This window comes from Myotis yumanensis, unplaced genomic scaffold, assembly GCF_028538775.1.
Source record: "Myotis yumanensis isolate MYYU_CA2020_CCGP unplaced genomic scaffold, mMyoYum1.0.hap1 SCAF_43, whole genome shotgun sequence".
NCBI classification, from domain to species: domain Eukaryota; kingdom Metazoa; phylum Chordata; class Mammalia; order Chiroptera; family Vespertilionidae; genus Myotis; species Myotis yumanensis.
In genome coordinates, this window is record NW_027223794.1 from 360,010 (window position 1) to 366,233 (window position 6,224).

The window sequence follows — 6,224 nt, forward strand, 5'->3', positions numbered from 1 at the left end:
CGGCCAGGGAGGAGATGGGGTGGGTGCATGAGGTCTGGGAGGGACGCTGAGGCCGTGCTCCCTGACCGGCTGCAGGACAGCTTCCTGCTGCAGGGCATGGGCCAGGCCCTCGCACAGGCTGCTTCCAGCAGCGTCTGCACCGGCACAGAAAGGAGCCCTCACTGCACGGTCCTGCTTACTGGTTCTTTTTGTTGTTTCTCTTTTTGTGAACCTTGACCTTGCTCAGACCAAAGGTACTTCCGGCCCCTGCTGGGGGCAGGTGGGCTGGGGGTGTTCCTGGGCGCAGAGCTCTGCCTCAGCTCCTCCTGGCCCTTTCCCACCACCTGCAATTCTTCCCAGAAAGCCTCCCGGGCAGTTTTCAGACTGCATCAAGCGGGGCTTGCTCTACATTACGGAGCTTGGTGCTCTGGTTCCATTACCCCTGCCCCACAGCCCTGGCTCATGTACCACTCCATCATCTGTATCCTGGGCATCCCGCCACCACTGTGGCAAAGTGGGTCCCCGCTAAACACCTGCGGACAAGGTCAGGGATGTCCCTGGGCCCTGGCTGGAGCAGTGTTGTGTCCACCACGCCCTTGACTCTCACCAGGGGCTGTGTCAAGGCCACACGCGGGCAGCTGGGCCGGCTCTTCCTCATGGCTGGGCTGTGCAGTCCCAGAGCTGGCCGCCAGGCTGCTCCAGTTACAGAGTGCTCGGTCCTATTAAGTTGACACATGGAACCAGTCACATCGGGTAATTAGTGTCATGGTGGTGGCAGTAGCCTTTGTCCACTTCTACGGGGTCCCCCACCTTCAGGTCGCCCACTAAGGCCTGGAGGGGGGGCTGCACTGGTGACTCACATATCTGCGCCTCCTTTCTGAAGCTGGAAGGGAAGCTCCCCAAGTGCCTTAACAGTAACTTCTTACCTGAGGTGAGAGGAAGCGTCTGAGGGGTCTGTTTCTAGAAGAACCTCTTAGAGAACCCGGGGCCCGCCAGGCTCCTGCCCAGCTTCCCGCTGCGGCCTGTGGAGAAACTGCCCGTGTCCCCTGCTGCCCCTCCTCAGCCGGCAACGCCATCCCCTGGGCACAGAGGCCTTCGAGGCTCATGTTGGGATTTTACTCTCCTCCAGCCGTTTCTGGGGAAAATAATGGGCTGGGCCTTTTTGGACATTCTGTTTCTGGAGCAAAATGTCCCTCTTACCCCCGTCCTTCCTGGATGACCCGGCTTAGAACAGGACACCCATTCGTGGCAGTTTTCAGAGATGATTGTAAACTGGTCTGTTTCTGGGGCTGGATCTGCTGATGGCAGGAAGCACGGAGTCCCCAGCTCCGAGGCAGCCGGCTAGTCATGGAGGTGTGTCCGGGCCTCAGATACCTTGAGTTTTCATATTTGTCCTTGGGAGAGTGATGTAAGGTTACAATGGGGAAAGATATTCAATCTTCAATACTAGGTTTTAAAAAGAAATCTGCTGTGTTGATATGTACCTAGAGGCAAAGATTATGGTGAAACTGAAAGGAAATACAGAGACAATTAGCATTCAAAGAAGAAAAAGAACAATGCCTGTGACTTGTCAATGTCAGCATGACACGGCGAAAGACGATGCTAGCCTCAGAGTTCGGCCTAGGGTCAGCACCTCGGAGCCGAAGGTCCCGCACAGAGAGCCCGCCTGGCCCCACATAGTGGGGCCCATCACCAAAGGGCTGCGCCTTGCTCAGGGAGAGAGCAAGGCCCTGGCCTCTCTCTCAGTGAGGCTCTGCCCTGATATCACTCCCTGGCCTTTCTCTCCGAAAGTCCTAGCCAGGCACAGGGCCCCAGCACCCTTGGCCCTGGGGCCTCTCTTAGAACATTCGAGAACGTGAAGAAGCTACCCTAGAGGACAAGCCCCATAGGGACCCCGGCTCTCTAGTGGACTGGAGGGGCCAGATTTCCAGTCTCTGGCTGAGGTCCACGTGGGCAGCACTTGGGGCTTGCGTCCCCTCCTTAGGCCTAAGCAGTCCTAGCCTTGAGGGGCAGATAGTGAGGGCAAGGGGCTGTCCTCACGCTGAGGGTGGCCTGTGACTTATCCACAAAGGGCTCTCTGGGTTTCAGAAAAGTAGTGCTTAACCATGGGCCACTGTTACCAGGCAACCTGGCTGTCCACTGTGACCTGGGTGAGAGGTCACTCACGGAGCCTAAAGAGGCCACACACAGGAGACCACATGAAGGTGAAATGGTTCACACATGACGGGATCTCGGAGGATCAGAGCCATGAGATAAGAGCTGGCCCTCCTGCCAGACAACCAATCCCTCTTTCAGCCTAGACTTGTGGGCGCATGGAAGGCTCCCTATGACCTGCTGACAGAGGAAGCAAAGTCGTGACCTGGCTTACCGGTGACTCTGCATGATGTCAATATCCAACAGGAAACTGGACGGCTGCGCTACAAAGGACCATTCGGGATGTTTGTGAAGGACAGTGGGTAATGAACCCATCACGATGGGCAGAGATTGGGCCGTTCACCTCCTCATTCACCTTGAAGATCTCCTACCTGCAGACTTTTTCCATGGCGGTCACCTGAGGGGAAAAAGCATGAGTGAGGATACGATGGCAATCGAGTTCCAATACAAGGATGCTATCCTGTGAGTGTTGAGCACAAACTGGAGTGTGCTATGTTGCATTGTGAAGTTGTACAAGTTAATATAATGTCATTAACTACATGATCCCCCAATATTTAATAATGGGATAATTTTAAAAGAATCTTTGTCAGTCTTCCTCTTGTTTTTGAAAGTAAGAGACATTCCTCTGTTTTCGAATAATGCCAGCATAGTTTTGTTTACTTGCCTCTGTTCATTAAGGATCATGGAAAACCTCTGTTAAGACTGAGCAGTAGCAGGTGTGCTTAGGGGGTCAGCCATCAGACAGTTATTGAGGAAGATGGCTAGGAAAATAAAAGACAATCATTAAGAGAAAACAAACACCAAGTTCTATTCCAGAGTCCTTCAAGACAATCTCTAAATATTGGGCTACAGCATCACTAAACAGAGGAGTGAGGATCACTGTGGCAATCCAATGTGTTTTTAGTTTGTAGTTTCCATGTCTCTGGTGATGACATAGATGTTCTGAAAAATTTCTGAGTGGTCCGCAACAGCAGACATGGTTGTTTTCCTTGATTTATATCCAAGACACCAGATTCAGCTTGAAAATGTTCAGGACATGAGAAGATTTATTTTCTCAATGGTTCCAAGCCAAAGGTGTGAGAAAACTGGGAAGGTTCATGGTAGAGTTATAACCTACATGGCTATAACCTAATTGGAATAATTCAGAATTGTTCATGGACTGGGAAAATGTGCAAGAGGAAACACACAAGGACGACAATGGGAGTGAGCTCTCCTGCAGCAGCTGCCACCTCGACTAGACACAAATCGCAGCAGGACACTAAAGGTGAGGGGCAGAGTGCGACCCTTGAGGAAGTGTGCTACCCTTTATAAGAGCCATGTGAATTCTGTGATTTACAGAAGCAGGGAAACATGGATTATGTACGGAAATAATTAATGGTGGGGGGACAATGTTCAAAGAAATATACATTGTGATGAAAGGGAATTTAATAGTTTGGGGCGACAAGACAGAGACTGTGCATTTATATCTGCAGCTTGGGTCATTATCAAAGTCGTTAAAGTTTATTGAGATGGTGGGCTGAAAAACACATCCAAAGATGGACCAAAAATTGTAACATGGAAATGCCCACTGATTCCTGCTCTAATATAGAAGAAGGAATGCTTTGGTTGGCCCATTGGCTGATAGCCCCTTTTCAAAAAGTTTTATCCGAGTAACTATCTCTTTGGGGGAAACAATGAACTAGATAATTCAGCGACCACAGGAAAATGGTTATGAACAGAAATTGGTCTCAGAATCCAAAATAATACTATAGCCCTCACTAAGACTAGGAGCTTTTGAGGGTCAGGTGACCAGTGAATTTTTGCTCAGGTCCATTTTGAAATAGGTCCAAATTTGATCTCACCCATTCTGTGGTTGCTCCTGGTTGTAAAATGCATAACTGAAATACCTATAGCAGCGGAATTATCCCACACACTCATCACCAATGAGTCAAGGCGACTGTGGAGAGAAAGTCTAAACCAATCCATAAGAACTGCCTGTAACTGTGCAAGTATTAAGTTAGAAGCTGTACCATCTGCCTGATGAATATGAGATTTGTGCCAGCATGAAGGATTTGAAAGATTCAGGAGTGCGAAATTGGGCACATTCTCATTACGCTTTTGGTTTGTTTTGAGAGAAAGAAGGAGGAAGAGAAGGAGGAGGAGATTGGACAGGAACCAGAAAGAGAGGAGGAAAAGATGGAGAGAGTAGAGGAGGAAAGAAAGTTTAGAGGAAATAGAAAGAATAAGAAAAAGATGAGAAGCAAGAGGAGGAGGAGTAGGAGATGGAGAAGAGAGAGAGGAGAAGACACAACTTGGAAAGTGGCAGTGTACTCACCGATTCTTTAACCACAGGAGACCCTATGCTGCTGCTGTACCATGTGGTTACTTTGCTTGAGCAACTTCCAAGTCCACATCACCTTGTTCCATATGCACGTACAGTGCAGGCAAATGCCTCCTCCTCGTGTTCCCATAGTTCAATCCAATTTGCCTTCTCTCAGGTGGCAAGGCCCCCACACACCTTCATTATCTTCCCTCAGGGATGAGTCATCTCTACAGGCTGAAGGTCCTCACTGCCCTTTTCTTCCACAGGAAATACTTCTTGCTGGTCAGTTACAATGATGACGTTATCCAGAATGGGCCAAGTGAGTGGGACAATACTACTCTAGAGTTGATACACTTTTAGAGTCAGTAGCTGAAGAAGAAATCTGACTGAAATTCAGAATTCTTAGTGAAATATGTTTGTGTCCAGTGCTCTTCTGTGGGGCAGGCAGGTGTCTGAGGTAAATAATGATTGCTGGCATCTGGCCCCTGCTACCAAGATGGAGAACCAGCGCCCAGGGAGCCTCTGGATTTTAGAGGCAGATTACTCCTCAGTTGGGTATATGACTCCATGGAGTGACCTGAAAGTTTGCTTCTTTTGAATTCAACCCGGAAAAAGACAGGCACTGTCACAGGTGCAGGCTGCTGCGTGTCCCCCTCCATGCACCGCAGCAGACGTGATGCTCCTACCAGTGTCCCCGACAGATGGGGATTGTGGTTGGGACCTTGGGAAGGCTGGTGTGTGAGTCACAGTGCAGGTGCTCAGGATTCCCCACCCATGAGCATATCCTTGTTTACTTACCTTTGGTTCACTCAGGATGAGATGAAGCCTGTGTTCCGACTTGTCAGCAGCAGGTGTGCTGCAGGGTGTTAGCCACCAGACAGTTAATGAGGACTAGTGTCTATGAAAAGAAGAAAACTAAGAGTTACAAAGCCAATTTCTAACTACAGAGTCTGCCAAACAAGGCAGTTTATGAATACTGGGTGACAGCATCACTAGATGGAGGAGTGAGGACCGCTGTGCCAATCCAATGGCTCTCCTGGCTTCCATTGTAAATGTCTGTGTTGATGATATAGACCATCTGACAAATTTCTGAGTTGTCCACAGCAGCACACATGGATTGTTTACATGACTTATAGCTAAGACTCAGATTCAGCACAAAGAGCTTCAGGACATGAGTATATATTTGGGTCAATGATTCCAAGCCAGAAGCGAGAAAAATTAGAAAGGTTCATGGTAGAAAGCTGGCAAATCTGATCATCAGGGTTCCCTGGGTTGCTGAGAGCTGGGGAAGAGGTAACTAGGGGCCAAGCTGCATAGGTGTCCTGGCTCCCCACGGACCAGTGGGCGGCAATGGCTCCAGCCTCTGGCTGAGTCCATCAGGGCATCGCTGGTGGCTTCCATCCCCATTAGTCAAAAGTTGTCCTAGCCAGTGCTCGCTTCCGGCAGCACATATACTAAAATTGGAACGATACAGAGAAGATTAACATGGCCCCTGAACAAAGATGACACGCAAATTCGTGAAGCATTCCATATTTAAAAAAAAAAAGTTGTCCTAGCCAGAGGGGCAAAGATTCTGGGTGAGGGGCAGTCATCACCCTGGGGATGGACAGAGATTTGTCCCACAGGATTTCCTGGGTTACAAAGAACAAATCTTAAACATGGGCCACCAAGTTACCGTGCAACCTGAGCTGTCCATTATGACTCGGGTGTGATGTCACTCATAGAGTCATTAAGGGCCCTGCACGGAAGACTATATCAATGAGTGTGGGCCATACCTGATCCTACCTGG

General features: G+C 49.4%; 1 long non-coding RNA gene and 1 other non-coding gene across 3 annotated transcripts; one reads left to right on the forward strand and one right to left on the reverse strand.

Annotated features, from left to right (window-relative positions):
- Window positions 1-631: 631 nt before the first annotated feature.
- On the reverse strand, window positions 632-5,258 carry LOC139000924 (uncharacterized). Of its 2 annotated transcripts, none has more exons than XR_011469746.1 (3): window positions 4,448-5,258; window positions 2,348-2,530; window positions 632-1,373 (listed from the first exon to the last, which is right to left on the reverse strand). It is a non-coding gene; the product is annotated as an uncharacterized lncRNA (long non-coding RNA). The 2 variants fall into 2 exon arrangements; XR_011469745.1 differs by having other exon boundaries at window positions 632-1,487.
- A 606-nt stretch (window positions 5,259-5,864) lies between these two features.
- LOC139000927 (U6 spliceosomal RNA) lies at window positions 5,865-5,972 on the forward strand. The gene has a single exon (XR_011469747.1). It is a non-coding gene; the product is annotated as a U6 spliceosomal RNA (small nuclear RNA).
- Window positions 5,973-6,224: the final 252 nt, after the last annotated feature.